We start from the raw sequence: 15,370 nt of genomic DNA on the forward strand, positions 1-15,370 counted from the left end.
ACCACACTAGTATCTTTGGATGAAGGGTGGTACAGAAATGTGTTAAAATAAACTAACAGCAGGGCAAAGATAGGTTGTACTGAAAAATACTACTACTACTACTACTATTACAGAGGAAATAACTAGGACACACAGCTGCCATTTTCAGGGGCAGCTGGGTGTTCAGCTTAATATCTAATTTGGCCCTCAGCGATCAGAGTTTTGGGAAACAATAATTTCAACATTCCTAAAAAAGAAGCTAAATCTCCAGACCCCATGCAAGGCAAACCAAAATGAGGGATAAATTACAGTTTAATCTGTACCTAGTCAGTTAAACTACAGCTGGCTGCAGACAGGCCACAATTATCAAGAAACTTGAGCCAATACTCATTCAGAGGCTTAGTTTTGCTAACAATGAGTTCTGCCAGGCTGCTAATGAAGCAGAGAGGATCAGGTTTGCATGGACTCACGCTCAGAGGACCACTGGTAATAAACAGAAACAGAAATGAAGCAAAACTAAAGTGCAAGCAGTAGGGATGTGCGAAATGTTTCGGGTACAGAATGATCTGTACCCAAATCTGCATGTTTCGGGCACAAAACAAATCGCCTGAATTTTGGAGCCGAAGGTTTTGTTGTTTCGGACCTCCATTTAGTGGTGATCTCCGTGGAGTATCCATTTTGTATTTGATGTCTATTTGAATTACCAAGCTTCAGATCAGTGAACGAAAGCATGGGCTGATCTGCTGACAATTCCCTCCTGGTTCCAGATTGGCTCTTTTGGCTCTTGCCACTCCTGACTGACCCCACAATGGCCAGGGGAAGGGTTGAAGAAGGGGAAAGGGTGGGGGGGGAGTTCAAGGAGGGATTTCCAATTAGATTTAAAGAGGCAGCAGCCACCATTCTGCCTTTCTGCCTCATGGGAAAAAAGAGAGAGAAAGAGCTTTGCTTTGCTTTGCCATGCCATGCCATGCCTATTGCCTTCTGCCTTGCCAGCCTGAGCCCAGCCTGCCTGTCCCTGCTGCTGCATGCCAGCCTGGGAATGGACTATATCTGCTGCATTGTTTGTTTTTTGTTCCCGAGAAGAAGAGAATTCTTTTTGCACCCCCTTCCTGCTGCTGAAACAATCACTGCCTGCCTGTGCCTGCTGTGTCTGTCCCAGCCACCAGCCCCTGTGGCCACTGGCCACCTGGCCAGCCACATTTCCCAGGCTTTTGCCTCAGCCCCTGTGGCCACTGGCCACCTGGCCCCCAGATTTTCCAGCTCCCCCCGCCCCAAATCTGAAGACCGAAGCAGAAGAAGATTGAAGAAGAAAGAGTAGACTCAGTGACCAGACCACAGAAGTGGACAACTGGACACACAATGTGGGTGAATCCCTAGACTGAGTGAGTGTACTCCATAATCAATCTCTCTCTCTCTCTCTCTCTCTCTCTCTCTCTCTCTCTCTCTCTCTCTCACACACACACACACACACACACCTTTGGAATTCTGTATTCTTTTGCTACCAGACAATCTACACTCAGAACACCTTAGAAACTACAAAACCCAGTACCCCATGGGCTTGTGGGCATGGGAGTGGTTGCCACCCTATGTGCACTACACCACCACTCACACTGGGCCACCCCGGTACCCCCCAAGTGGAGTTATGGGGCTGCTGAAATCCCCATTATTCCCTATGGGGGGGAAAGCTTAAAGACATACAAACTTCACAAATTCTTTTAAAATCACCCCTTTGCCTAATTCCTTTGAAATCAGGATGGTAGCAGGCACCCATTGGGGCACTACCGCCTGACCCACTCTTCTGCCCCCCAAGCCCCCTTTCTGCCCCAAATCTGCCCCAAAGGTATGCCAACTTCAAAAAAATCATTTAAAAAATCATCCCTTTGCCCAATTTCCTTGAAATCTGGGTGATAGCTTCCTTGCACCCATTGGGCACTATCACTGACCACAACCCACCCTGGGTCACCCTGGTGCCACCACCCCCCACCCAGGGAGTTACTAAGGTTGCTGAAATCCCCATTATTCCCTATAGGGAAAAGCTTAAAGACACGTAAACTTCAAAAATCATTTTAAAATCAGCCCTTTGCCCAATTCCTTTTAAATATAGGTGGTAGCTTCCCACACCCAACTCTGGGCCACCCCGGTACCACCCACCTGGAGCTATAAGGTTGCTGGAATCCCCATTATTCCCTATTGGGAAAATCTTAAAGACACGTAAACTTCACAAATTCTTTAAAAATCACCCCTTTACCCAATTTCTTTTAATTTGGGTGGTAGCTTCCACCCATTGGGCACTACCACCACCACCCACTCTTTTGGCCCTGGGACCCTTTTTAAAATCCGAATTGATTCAGATTCAAATTTGGAAAATTCAGGTACAAATCGAATCTAGGGTGATGGGGGGGGGGTCAGATTTGGACCCAAAATAAATCAGGGATGTTTCAATTTGAGTACAAATGAAAACCAAAAATTTGATTCATACACTTCCCTAGCAGGCAGCAAGAAGTAGGGCACCTACGCTTGTTGACACATGAAACAAATTAAGGGCACAATTCGACCAAATGTCAATCTTTAGGTCCTATGGAGTGCAATGGGAGGGAGGGATTTACTGTAATCATGTGATTAAGATCACACACACACTCCAAAAAATCAACAGGATTCAAAACTGCTTTCCTTTGCTGTATCATCCCCAATGTTTAGAGGCAGAATTACAATGCATTTGTGAGGGAATGCAAAATATAGTGCCCTGCTTATGTGAAGGGATCTGAGTCTTCTGCAATAAATAAGAATTGAGCATTTATTGGATATATACACTTATCTGAGTAAGACTGCAGAGATAAAGAGATCCTTTGCAAAAATGATTAAGAAGAACTGAGTATTTCTTGCTTTTAAAAAACCCTGTCACCCTACAGTTCTTCACATATTACCATTGCAAATGTGTTTCCTTCTCCTCTAGACCATGTGTTATTCATCGGACTGAGTTTTATTTTTAAGCCTGAATATGCCTACTGATGGTCAAACACATCAATAATTAAGAATCAAATGAACTATATTAATGGTTTGGGCTTAAAAATATATTTGCACTATCACTTTAAAAGACAGGGCATCTGGGCCTTTAAGAGTAGTGTAGAAGGGAGAACTTTGTCAAGTGCAGCTTCTCTTGTGACAACATTACACAGGCGAGAGAAGTTACAGCTGTTAAAATATGCTCCATCCCATATGGCATTCAGAAGCTGTCTTTGCACCAGCCTACATAATATAAAACAAGAGAGGCAATACTCCCAGACAACTAATATAGTATTTAGGAGAATGAGATGTAAGCTACAAAGCCTCCATTTTAAAATCATGCCAGTCATTCGGCTCCTCCTGTCTTCAGCACTGTCTCCTTACACCTCCTCCAGTCTTTCTAAAACCAGGTTGACCCCTGCCAACTAAGCAAAGTGGCACCTTTTTAAAGTGGTGATTCTCTTTACTTAGCAGGAAGCGTCCCTGAGTTCAGTGCTGCCCTCAGACAAATGCTGAACCTGGGGGGGGGAGCGGGGGCGTGGCCACAGAGCACATCAGTATGAGGGCGTGGCTAACTGACACACTCTTCTACACAAGGATGGTGTACCCTGGTTTAAAACGAATGAACAGGGCATATTCCATTACCGTTATATAACATTATATAAGGGTTGGTATTTGATCACTTTCCTCTTCTCTGCCTATCACGTTCTCCCCCCATGCACACTTTGTACAATGTTTACTATATTGTAGGCCATTGCTTTGGATCGCTCTCGATCCCACCACGCCTCCCCTGGGGAATCCTGCTATTAAACCCAGGCTAAAAGTGAGGTAGGACGATGTTTTGTTGTGGGGCTTTTACGAGGGTGGCAGTGCAGTTGCTGTCAGTAGAAGGGCTTGAATAGCATGGCATTTAAAGGGATTTAAATGCCCTTTCCCTGACAAGGGTGGGTGGACCATTCAAAAAAGCCAAGATTGTGCTCGGCACACCCCCTTAAAGATTGCCGCCCTGCAGATGTCCTGATGCCGTGCCCATAGTCTGGCGATGAGAGCACTATGGAACTTGCTGGGATGTGGCCTCGGCAGACCGGGAAGGAGGAGGAGCTCCCCTGCCCTCAATACAAAGGTTGCCCGACTGCGGTTGGACAAACCTCTGTGATGTGATTCACGGTGAGAAAAATAAACTGTGGGTCCAGCAACCTCCATTTTCACGCTACGTATGAATGTGGCCTGTCTCTCAGCCCATCCTTAGCACTGGCCTACCTTACAGAGTTGTTACAAACATTATTTATTTGTTTGTTTATCAAATTTGTACACCGCCCCAATTGTTCGTCTCTGGGCGGTAAACAATAGCATAAAACAAGTTAACAACATACACAAAAACTTAAAACAATTCAACAATTTAAAAATAAACCAGAGATTAAAACCTAAAAAATTTAGGAAGCTGAGAAAGCTTGGTTGAAAAGATGGGTTTTCAGGTGTTTTTTAAAAATTGCCAGAGATGGGGAGGATCGTATCTCAGCAGGGAGCGCATTCCACAATCTCAGGGCAGCAACCAAGAAGGCCCGTCTCTGTGTAGCCACCAAACGAGTTGGCGGTAACTTGAGACGGACCTCCTCAGATGACCTCAATGGGTGGTGGGGCTCGTAGTGAAGAAGACACTCTCTTAAATACCCAGGGCCTAAGCTGTTTACCCCGATAATGTAAGTGAAGCATTTTGCAAAGCGTGCTAGAAATCTTTGTTGCCATGGAATCACTCATTTCTCCCCACCAGACTAAATGTACACCAATCTCAAGCAGAATATGCCATCAGCTTGAACAACATATGGGTCTGTAGTTTAGAAATACACCAAGGCTGCAATCCTAAAGAACATTCACGGGTGAGTAATTCAATATAACGTTCATGAGTAATAGTTTTAGGGCAGGATCTCTGATGAGTTGTGGCAGGCCTATGTTTGTGATATATGTTTTGTCATCCGAGTATACCCATGCACCCATGTAATTCCAGCTATAAGCATGTCAAAGAGCCAAGCACACTGAAAATAGAAGGCAGTACATTATGTTCTTATTAATGGACTGAGCCCACACACTGTAATATACTGGAAAAGCTAGGCGTTTTATGGTGGCTTCCCTTCCTTGAAAAACCTGCATTCCTGGAAGGCCATAAGGACATCATGTAATACAGGGGGAAAGATGTTTTTCAAAGGCTGAGCGAAATGGTGACACAGATACAGCACGAAGCAGCAGGTCCTTCTAGCTGATCCCAGCAGTGCTGTGCAGCTGAAGCAAACTGATGTTATCTCGGTTTGTGGCATCCGGTGTTTTTCATATTTCAGGCTGACTGTTGCTCTGGGGGATATGAAGACTCATCTTCTTCTGAAAAGGGTTGGTGTTCTTTTGCATAGAGACTCTACTTGGTCTACCTATTCAGCACAATGAGGGAGAGCAGACTGAAATACTTCAGGGTGCAGCTGAGGGATGTCATTAAAAAACAAATTCTGATACATAAAGAAACTCACAAACAGCAAACCAATATACCAGGAGGTAGTGGACTGCGTGAGCACCTTTTCGCTGATGAGCTAGTTTGCTTACATGCGGGGCGGGGAGTGCCTTCATGCTCTCCTATGCAGCAGCAGCAAAAAAACAACCTTCCCTGCAAGGAAGCAAACCAGCTCATCAGTTAAAATGGTTCTTAACAGCTGCAGCTCATCCTAACAAGCCAAACAGGATGCAGCTGCCTGCAGTTCCTGAAAGCCTGATTGAGCCAGTTTCTCCCATCCCACCCTACCTCACATTAATGAGAGCCACACTGCCTACAGGCCGGCCATTCATCGGGTATAGCTCTACCTGATGAATGGCCAGCCTGTAGGCAGTGTGGCTCTCATTAACATGGGGTGGGGTGGGGTGGGGTGGGAGAAACAGGCGCAACTGCAGGTCAACCCCTGCTAACTTGGCAAAGAGGCACCTTTTAACGTGGTGATTCTTTTTATTTAGCAGGGGGAGAGTAACTGGCCCTATCCACCCCCAGCACAGCATCCCTCCAGTGACTCTTGCTGGTGTCTATCTTATGTTTCTTTTTAGATTGTAAGCCCTTTGGGGACAGGGATCCATCTTATTTATTTGTTATTTCTCTGTGTAAACTGCCCTGAGCCATTTTTGGAAGGGCGGTATAGAAATCGAATAAATAGCTGAAGAGAAATTTTAAAATGACATTTCCTAAGAGGACAGAATCCTTCCTGCTGGGAATAACTCAAGGAGAGTTCTCCAGAAGAAACTTAACATTTTTTATGTATGCAACCATGGCGGCTAGAATAGTATATGAGCAGAAATTGAAAGACAATAAAATTCCCTCAAAAGAAGACTGGCTGATAAAAATTTTGGAATATGCTGAGATGGCAAAACTTACAGCACTTATAAGGGATGAAAACTTGGAATGTTTCAAAGAAGATTGGGAACCATTCTTACTTTACTTAAAGAACTATTTTTCTAACTTGGACTTTTCAGCAGGGTTTGAAATTTAGTAATAACGGCAGGTTGGGTAGGGTAAAATTGAGTTTGCAATGTGGAGTATATATGTTTTGAATTACTATAGCAATGGTTTATATGTATAGCTAACAAGAACCGTGCAGACTGGTAAGCAGGAAGTCAATATTTACTTAATTAAATGTAATTGGATTGTTAAGATACTGTAAAAACCAATAAAAATTTTAAAATAAAATAAAAAGAAATTGAATAAATAAAATAAAAATAATAAAAATTAAAATAAACTGGACTGCCAGGAAACAGAGTCAGCTGTGTCTTATTTGGTACCACCCTGGCTCATGAGGACAAGCCGCTGCTGGTTCTAACCCAGACCACTGCTCTTGATATACTGGTTTACTGCTTGTAAGGGAATTTCTTTCTGTAAGCAATTTTTTTTAAAAAAAACGTGATCTGCACGTGCAGAAGCGGTACAGTCATTCTGCTCCTGAAGTGGTACAGTCATTCTGCTCCTCACTTATCTGAAACCAAGCCTGTGTAGCTGGAAAATAGCCAATCCCAAATTATTTATTTATTTATCTATTTATTTATTTATTTATTTATTTATTTGGAATATTTATACCCCGCCCCTCCATTGCAATACTGCTCAGGGTGGCTTACAACAATAACATAGACACAGATACAAGTAATAAAATTAATTTTTTTTTTAAAAAAAAAAGTCAGATTAAAAACCATTATTAGATTCAAATTAAAACTGAAGATTGTAAAAAGCTAAAGAACCTACCAGATATAACAAAATAATGATATCGAAAAGCCTCCTTAAAAAGGTGTGTTTTAAGATGTTAAATGAGTTAACAGTGCAGTCGTGCATGGAGCCTCACCTCACTGAATTTTGTTGACCTCAAAAGTGATGAGTACCCCTTGGGAAGAAGGAACTAAGTGACACAACTGAACCACAAAGGTCAAAATCTGTTTGTTTGTTTTTGATTGCCCCAGGACACAAAAGGTACATTTAAGAACATAGGAAGCTGCCATATACTGAGTCAGACCATAGGTCCATCTAGGTCAGTATTGTCTTCACAGACTGGCAGCGGCTTCTCCAAGGTTGAAGACAGGAATCTCTCTCAGCCCTATCTTGGAGATGCCAGGGAGGGAACTTGGAACCTTCTGCTCTTCCCAGAGCGGCTCCATCCCCTGAGGGGAATATCTTACAGTGCTCACACTTCTAGTCTCCCATTGAAATGCAACCCAGGATGGACCCTGCTTAGCTAATGGGACAAGTCATGCTTGCTACCACAAGACCAGCTCTCCTCTCTTACTGAGGACAGTGAGGTAGGGGTGACTCAAGACCTCCATGTGCCCAAGGCAGGGCATCGTGCATACCCCCTTGTGCATACCCTCCTCCCCTTTTGTAAAGTGGGGGTGTAGGAGGACATCTTGTCACCTCACTAGTGCCCCTGTAATCGGCTGCCGAGGCAGCTGCCTCACTTCACCTCATGAGGGGGCTGCCCCTACAATGAGGACGCTTCCTACCCAGGCCCTCTCATACCCACCCACCCACCCCGCCACTCTAAAAATATGACATCTCTCTTCCAGATGAATGTTCTGGAAGCCACCACAGCGTATGAAGCCAAGCCAAGACTCAAACCTTACAGCCTTCAGGAAGGAGTTTCATTCTATAAATACTTGGTCAAACACTGTGCTTCTTACTTCATGTATTATTTTGCCTTTCTTGGCATTTTATTCTCTTATCCATACAATTTAATCTGTGTAAGGGGAAGGTTTGGGAAACAAATATCCACATGAATATGCACTTTTAATTACAATTGGGGGCAGGGAGTCATAAAACTGGAAAAGACCGAAAGGCTCCCTGCTGAGAACTGAACCACATTCATTGGCTTGTTCTTCTTTGTGGTTATTTATTTATTTTTCCGAGCAAACAGAACCACTAAGCAACAAACTGAACTCATTTTCATCTGATCTTGCATCCATAATGCGGTTTGTTCTCCTATCCCAAATCTAATTGACATCTACAACTTTGTTCTATACCAAGACTAATTTATCTGGAAGCATCAGAAAAATCTTGTATTTGCACTTCAGAGTATACCATAATAAGGCAGAATATTATTTCAAAGCGAGAGGATTCACTGTGGGGCTGGATAATGGGTTTTGAAAGGACCTCGCCCAAGTCTTTGAACTTCATGGCACTGGGCAAACTGATGTGTTATTGTTTTACTCAGAATGAAAGGGCAGAATCAGTCCTTTAAAACATGAATTGTATTCAGTTTATATGAAAAAGTACAATAATTCTTATCATACAAGACATAAAGGGCGGCTTTACCAAGCAAAGGAAAGGGCAAGCCCCTGGTTCCCAGTCACTGTCAGCAAGCTGAGTTCCAGTGTTGGGAGGGCTAAGCCAACCCTGGGCATGTTGTCTGAATCTGCCAGTGTCGACACAGTGGCCACATTTGCACGTAACGGCAAACCGCGGGCAGCTGAACCTGAGGTTAATTTTTGTAACCAGGCTTGGCGGCAGCTGCCATCCGGCCCACATGCATGTCTCCATGGCCTTTCACTCTCATGAGAGAGTGGTCCACTCAGGAACAGCGCCTGTTCTCTCCTGCGACTGGAGGCAAAGAACCTGCTGATGTTTCTTCGAATGAATAACACCAGAGACTGCATGCTTCCAAGTAGAAGGGTCTAGGGCCCCCTTTCCCAACTTCATTGTCCAAGAAATAGAGTGGAGCCATTCAAGAATTTCTGGGTGGGGCTGACTTTTAAACCTGACCCCAGGTATCACTGCCCTACCATATGTTCTCTTTGCAGCAATCTAATCAGGTTGCCCGGTTTATGGTACCACTGCAACTACTTCTTTATTGATCTGGTTTTGGAGACCAAAATACATAGTGCTTGTCTTGCCATCCCGTCCCCTTTCTCTTCTGATTGCCAGAGGGAGGAACAAGAGACACAGTGGAAAGCAGGCATCACCCAATGTGACTTTTCACTTTGACAGGCTTAGAAGCTCAGGATGGTACAACGCAGTGTCCCAGTTGCCAGGCAACAGCCTGAGGAGCAGAGTCAGGGGACAGGGCAAGTACTCAGAGAGGCAGCCAGTGAGAAGCATGGCAGGCATGGAGCAGGCACATTCCTGGGCGGGTCTGAGCCGCTCTTTCTAGGTCTCAGAAACAGCATGAAACCGTGCTTATGGTGGCATCTGTGTTCAGACATAATGTCTTCAAACCTCAGGTTGGAACAGCGAAACTCACTACAAACCGAAGTTTCAAACTGGAGTTTGGCAAGGGAAACCACAGGTTGCTTTTGCTGCGAAACCGCAGTTTCATACATTTGGACGTACACTAATTCCAACCTCTGTCCCATTCAATTCCAGTTTGGCGTTATGTGCAAATGGAGCCAATCTGTCCTGCTTGCAGTTCTGAACCAAACATCTGTAACCAAGATTTGAAGTTGGTTACAGATGTCAGATTCTGAACTGCAAGTAGGGCAAAACATGCTGACATTGGCGGGCTTGGATGACACACCCAGTGTTAGCACTGTTCTCCCAGGACTTCAAGTCGGGCTTGCTGATGATGATCAGGAATTGGCAGGTTGTTCTTTTCCATGTTGTGTGAAGCCACCCTAAGCCCACCAAATGGCTTTGGACTGAGTTACCTAAGTAAACTCTCCTTCTGCACAATCCCCACTGCCCACTGAGGCCATCTGAGGAACTCTGCCTGCAGTTGCCACCAGCTTGTCTGGCAGTAATGTGGGCCTTTTCCGTAGCTGCCCCTGAATTTTAGAACATGCTCCCTACTGAGATATGAAGGCTGAAATCCTTGGTGGCCTTTAAGAAGGCATTGAAAACACAGTCTTTTCTGTCAGGCTTTTAGTTGATACTTATTGGTTTTAATTGTTATTAACTGGTTTTAATTTGTTTTAATTGTTTTTAAATTGTTTTATCTCTTTGTGAAGTGCTTTGAGATCAAATAATTGGTCGTATATAAATATACTAAATAAAATAAACAAAAGATGTACAAGTAAGATTTAAGCATACAAAATTTAGGTTGCAATTCTGTTCACTTTTACCTGAGAGTAAGTCTCACTGAACACAAGAGGTAAATGAGCATCTACAGCTGATGATTTAATATGCAGCGGGTTGAGAAAGTGTCTTGGTAGTGTTGTATATGGATAGATAAGGAGGGATACTGGCAGGGTCATAGGGAGCTTGGTGGGGGCCAGGGGACAAAGTCCAACCGCCCCCCCCCCCCGCTTGCTGGTTTATTAATTGTGCATACAATATTCGCGTGCGCCCAAAGCCTTGCATCTGACATCAGATAAAAGGGGCAGGGCCAATACCGAGGACAGGGCCATCAACCCTGGCAGAGTTTCATTTTGCCTGTTAGAGGTTGGTGAAATCACTGAAAGGAACCTCCTAATGAGCTCCCTTTCAGTGATTCCACAAACCTCTGACAGGGGAAATGAAACTCTGCCGGGGCTGACGGCCTTGTTCTTGGCACTAGCCCCGCCGCTTGCATCTGACATCAGAGGTAAGGATGGGACCAATGCCTGGGCTGTGTGCTGTAAACTCTGGATGCTCAGTCAATATCAGTGGCATGAGACTGTGATGTTCCATTAAATGTCTCACCCCTGCTAACTGAGAAAGGAGACACCTTTTAAAGCGGTGAGTCTCTTATATTTAGTAGGGGGAGAGCAACTGGCCCTATCCAACCCTAGCACAGCACCCCTCCAGTGGCTGCTGCTGATATCTGCTTTATGTTTCCTTTTAGACTGTGAGCCCTTTGGGGACAAGGGATCATCTTATTTATACGCTATTTATTTTTCTAAGTAAACCACTTTGAGAACTTTGATTGAAGAGCGATATATAAATATTCGTAGTAGCAGACGACCGGAGCAAGTTTATTTCTCCAACAATCCCAAGTACACACAGAGTGTCTTAGATACTATGAAGTAAGCTGTGCTCCCAAGGGGGATGCAGGTTTCCCGGCTTCACAGCTCTCCACAGCCTGCCTGTTTCTTGTGGAATGCTGAGAGTCAGGCATTGCATTGCAATGCATCACTCCTATGCAGGCACAAAGCCTGACCGCCAGCAGCCCGTGTCCAGCTGCCGCAGCGGCCCCACTCACCCCGCCGCCACTGCCACCACCCCGTGACTGATGTCAGATGCGGGGTGCATGGCCTGGCTCCCAAATGGGCTCCCAAAGTTGAAAGTTCGGCTCTGGCTCCCGAAGTTGAAGGTGCACGCGGCCCCTTTGGGAGCTAGACTGGGGCTGGCGCTGCATGTACAAAGAGCTCGGGCTGCCACTAATCGGGGACTACACCTCGTGGCCCCTTAAAGGCAGGGAGGAGCCACTCCTGGCCGCACCGCGAACGCAGCGGCCTTTAACTCCCGAACGAGGGCCACGCAGCCCCCTCTCGTGAGCTATACCAGCACCCCTGCATCTGATGTCAGACATGGGGCGGGGTGTCGGGGCCGCGAGGTGCAGTCCCTGATTAGTGGCAGCCCGAGTTCTTTGTACCCATTTGCCCAGTAGTGGCTCCACCCTGCTCCTATGGGATCTCCCCTGCCTGCATGAGGAGGATGGATGGGCTGCTGACAACCACAAAGCCAGCATTTCTCTTGCGTGTGGTCCGTTGTGTAGTAACTAACCCAGTGTCTTTAATACTGGGTGCCCAAGGGTATGTTTAGGTCTGTCCTAGTGCTAGTTCCAGATCAGAGCATTCAAAGTCGATGCTTGGTGCATGGAGGCAATCACAGGGAAAATAGGAAGCTGCCATTTACTGAGTTAGACCATTGACCCATCTAGCTCAGTACCGTCTACTCTGGCTGGCAGTGGTTCTCCAGGGCTTCAGGCAGGAATTTTTCTCAGTCCTACTAGGGCGCTTTCCAGATTACATGCTGCAACAGGGTAAAATGCTTTGGCTTAGCAGGACCGTACTGAAAACGACCCCCAGAATCTCAAACTCCTACAACAGGGAAATACAGGTGTTTTTCTGCAACGGACTTGCAACGTTGTAGCACTATAACGCAAAGATAAAATCTGAAATAGGGCATTGGAAATGTGAATGGCACCTTGCTATCAGCACAGGGACTGCAGTGTCACAGCCCAGCAAGCACAGAGGCACACGTAGGAGATTTGTAGTGACCCTGATGTAGGGTTTAATCTAAGAAGCACCCAGGAGGTGCCAGGGATTGAACCTGGGGCCTTCTGCATGTTAAGCAGATGTTCTACTAGTGAGCTATAGCCCCATCCTTTCAAACTGTTGCTGTTGGTCAGTACTCATCAGACCCTAATTTCAACAGCCACAGTCATGGCTTATTGCAGCCTGCCTTTTCCAAAATTGCTAAATGCACTTGTCTCCCCACTCGTAGTGAGTGTAGTGAGTTCTGTGGAAGAAAAGTGACTTTGAGGCAGTCTTTCGCCCACAAGTTGGGCTCTGCAAGATGCTCTGCAAGATGCTCTGCAAGAGCATCCACGAGACCTTGCCTTTGCCTTCTGCAGGCATCCAACTGGCAGCAAGAAAACACACCCACCCACTCCATCTCTTCCTCAATAACCATGGCGGGGGGCGGGGGAGAGGAGGTGAGACTGCGGCGGGGGGACTTTTCTCTTTCTCTCTTTCCTTAAAGGCTAAATAAGAGCACCAGTGTACAAGAATAGCAATATGTTATTTATAAATAAATAAATAAATAAGATAAAAGATTGTAATATTGATCAAATAGCTGGGGGTCAGAGGATGGACCGCACAAAGTGAGAACTGGAAGAAAAGTGTGCTTAGATGTAAAAGTGAAGGAACATGCAGGGCATAGACTTAGTGCTTATCTTCCTATCTGCCTCCATCTATGCAAACACTGCTCTTCAGGCTGTGCTATGGCCGTACGTGCCTTTTCCTCCTTGTGCAAAATCATGAACCACTCGTTGATGCTAGAAAAGAGTACTACTGAAAAAATACTCCCCCCCCCACGACAAAGTGGACAGCTAATCATGGTTTTAAAAAAAATTCCCAGCGACACTGCCCATAAAATCAGCAAAAAAGACAGAAAGGTCATGCACACAAGCAGCTCTACCCAGGCTTGCACAGCCCTACCTGGATAGGGCTGCTCATGTGGAGCACCAGTAGAGTTGCTATGCCGCCTGAAATTCTGGGTTTCACCTAGATTTTAATAATCTCACCCAGATTGCTTAGCCCACCCAGATTCACCCGGATTTCAGCTTTCATTTAAATGAAAGGGGGGGGGGAGAGAAAGCTGCGCATAACTCCCTTGTAGAAGCAGAGTTATGGAACAAAACGTGCAGTCACTATTCTGTTCAAAAATTATTTGCAAGCCAATTTACCTAATATGCAAATTAGGCACCCAGATCTGAAAAGCCAGAATATGGCAACCCTAAGATCCGGGATTAGGGTTGCCAACATTCTGTTGCCCAAATAAGGGACACAAGTTGGGTGGGGAGCACCACAGGGGCAAGGCCATTCACACAAACCAAGTGCAACACAAAGCATTCCCCACCCAGGCTGCTGTTGCCATTGCCGCTGCCACCACTGCCGCAAGGGGGAAGGGGAGGGAGGGAGAGGGGGGCATTGGAAGACAGGCTTGGATGGTTAACAACTAGAAGTGAGTCCTGTGTAGCAGACTGAGGTTAAAGGTGGCTCCGGGTCTGAAAAGGTTGAGGACCTTTCTAAAATGAGTCTCTAGAACCCCTCAGTTTTTTTGCCCTTAGCAGTGATTTTACATTCTGAAGACAGACTATTATACAGTACATCTGGACAAGATTCATCAGGGATGCGGCTGCCAACTGGGCTATTATGCTAACCTGGAGCTTTAATTTGTACTAAATAATAGTAATATTTATTTTGGCAAAGAAGTGTAGGATAAAGAGGGGGTCCTATTCCTTCCTGGAATCCAAGAGGTGGTCCCATTCCTTCCTAAACCAGCATGCCTTTAAATGGCAATAGTCTCGATTCTATGTTCAAACAACATGCAGCACGTACGCCTTATTCATATGTTCAGCTGGTGAAATGGAGTCTGTGGCTTCTGGATAACAGTATTACATTGCATCTGCCCTAGTTTGTGGCAACTTAAGTGTCAAAGGTCAGTATTGACTGGCCTCCCTACTTACATAGAGCGGCAATCATGATTTTCCTCTCTGGAAGTAGCTCCTTGCACCTCATGCAAAAGCAAGGGCCTCCTGAACCCCAGCGGTTGTAATATAAAGAGGGGGCTAAAAAACCTCCTATACACATATAGTAGCCCACATGTAGCCCTTTGGATCCCAGCCACCTCCTTTATTCCTCAAACCTGGAAGCAAATTGGTAGCCAGTGCAGCTCTTTCAGAATAGGTGTAATATGCTCCAAGTGAGCAGTCCCAGAGAGAACCCTGGCAGCTACATTCTGCACTGTGGCCAGATCTGCCTTCTCGAGAAAGGGCAGCAGCTGGCACACTAGCCAAAGCTGTGCAAAAGCATCTCTGGCCACCTTCTCCACCTGAGAATCCAAGAGCAGAGCTGGGTCCAGAGTACTCCCAAGCGGCACACTTGCTCTTTCAAGGGGAGTGTAACCCCATCCAGAACTGGTCAAATCCCTTCATCCCGATTGGCTTTCCTACCGACTAACCGTACCTCCATCTTGTCTGGATTCGATTTCAGTTTATTAGCCCACATCCAACCCATCAGGGCCTCCAGCCCCCGATTCAGGACATCCACTGCCTCCCTAGGATCAGGTGACAAGGAGAGATAGAGCTGAGTGTCATCTGCATATTGCTGACAACTCAGTCCAAGTCCCCAATGAACTCTCCCAGTGCTTTCATGTAGATGTTAAACAGCATAGGGGACAAGATTGAACCCTTCGGGACCCCACAAACCGATGGTCAAGGAGCCGAGCAGTAGTCCCCCAGCA

At 45.7% G+C, this 15,370-nt stretch overlaps 1 protein-coding gene and 1 long non-coding RNA gene across 4 annotated transcripts in view; one reads left to right on the plus strand and one right to left on the minus strand.

Annotated features, from left to right (window-relative positions):
* ZNF831 (zinc finger protein 831) overlaps positions 1–15,370 on the minus strand; it is a 72,933-nt gene that overhangs the window by 39,591 nt on the left and 17,972 nt on the right. The window lies entirely within an intron of this gene.
* On the plus strand, positions 3,552–8,377 carry LOC128322694 (uncharacterized). The gene is made up of 4 exons (XR_008305891.1): positions 3,552–3,649; positions 4,754–4,859; positions 5,316–5,364; positions 8,056–8,377. It is a non-coding gene; the product is annotated as an uncharacterized LOC128322694 (long non-coding RNA).

Source organism: Hemicordylus capensis, chromosome 4 (genome assembly GCF_027244095.1).
Source record: "Hemicordylus capensis ecotype Gifberg chromosome 4, rHemCap1.1.pri, whole genome shotgun sequence".
Classification (NCBI taxonomy): domain Eukaryota; kingdom Metazoa; phylum Chordata; class Lepidosauria; order Squamata; family Cordylidae; genus Hemicordylus; species Hemicordylus capensis.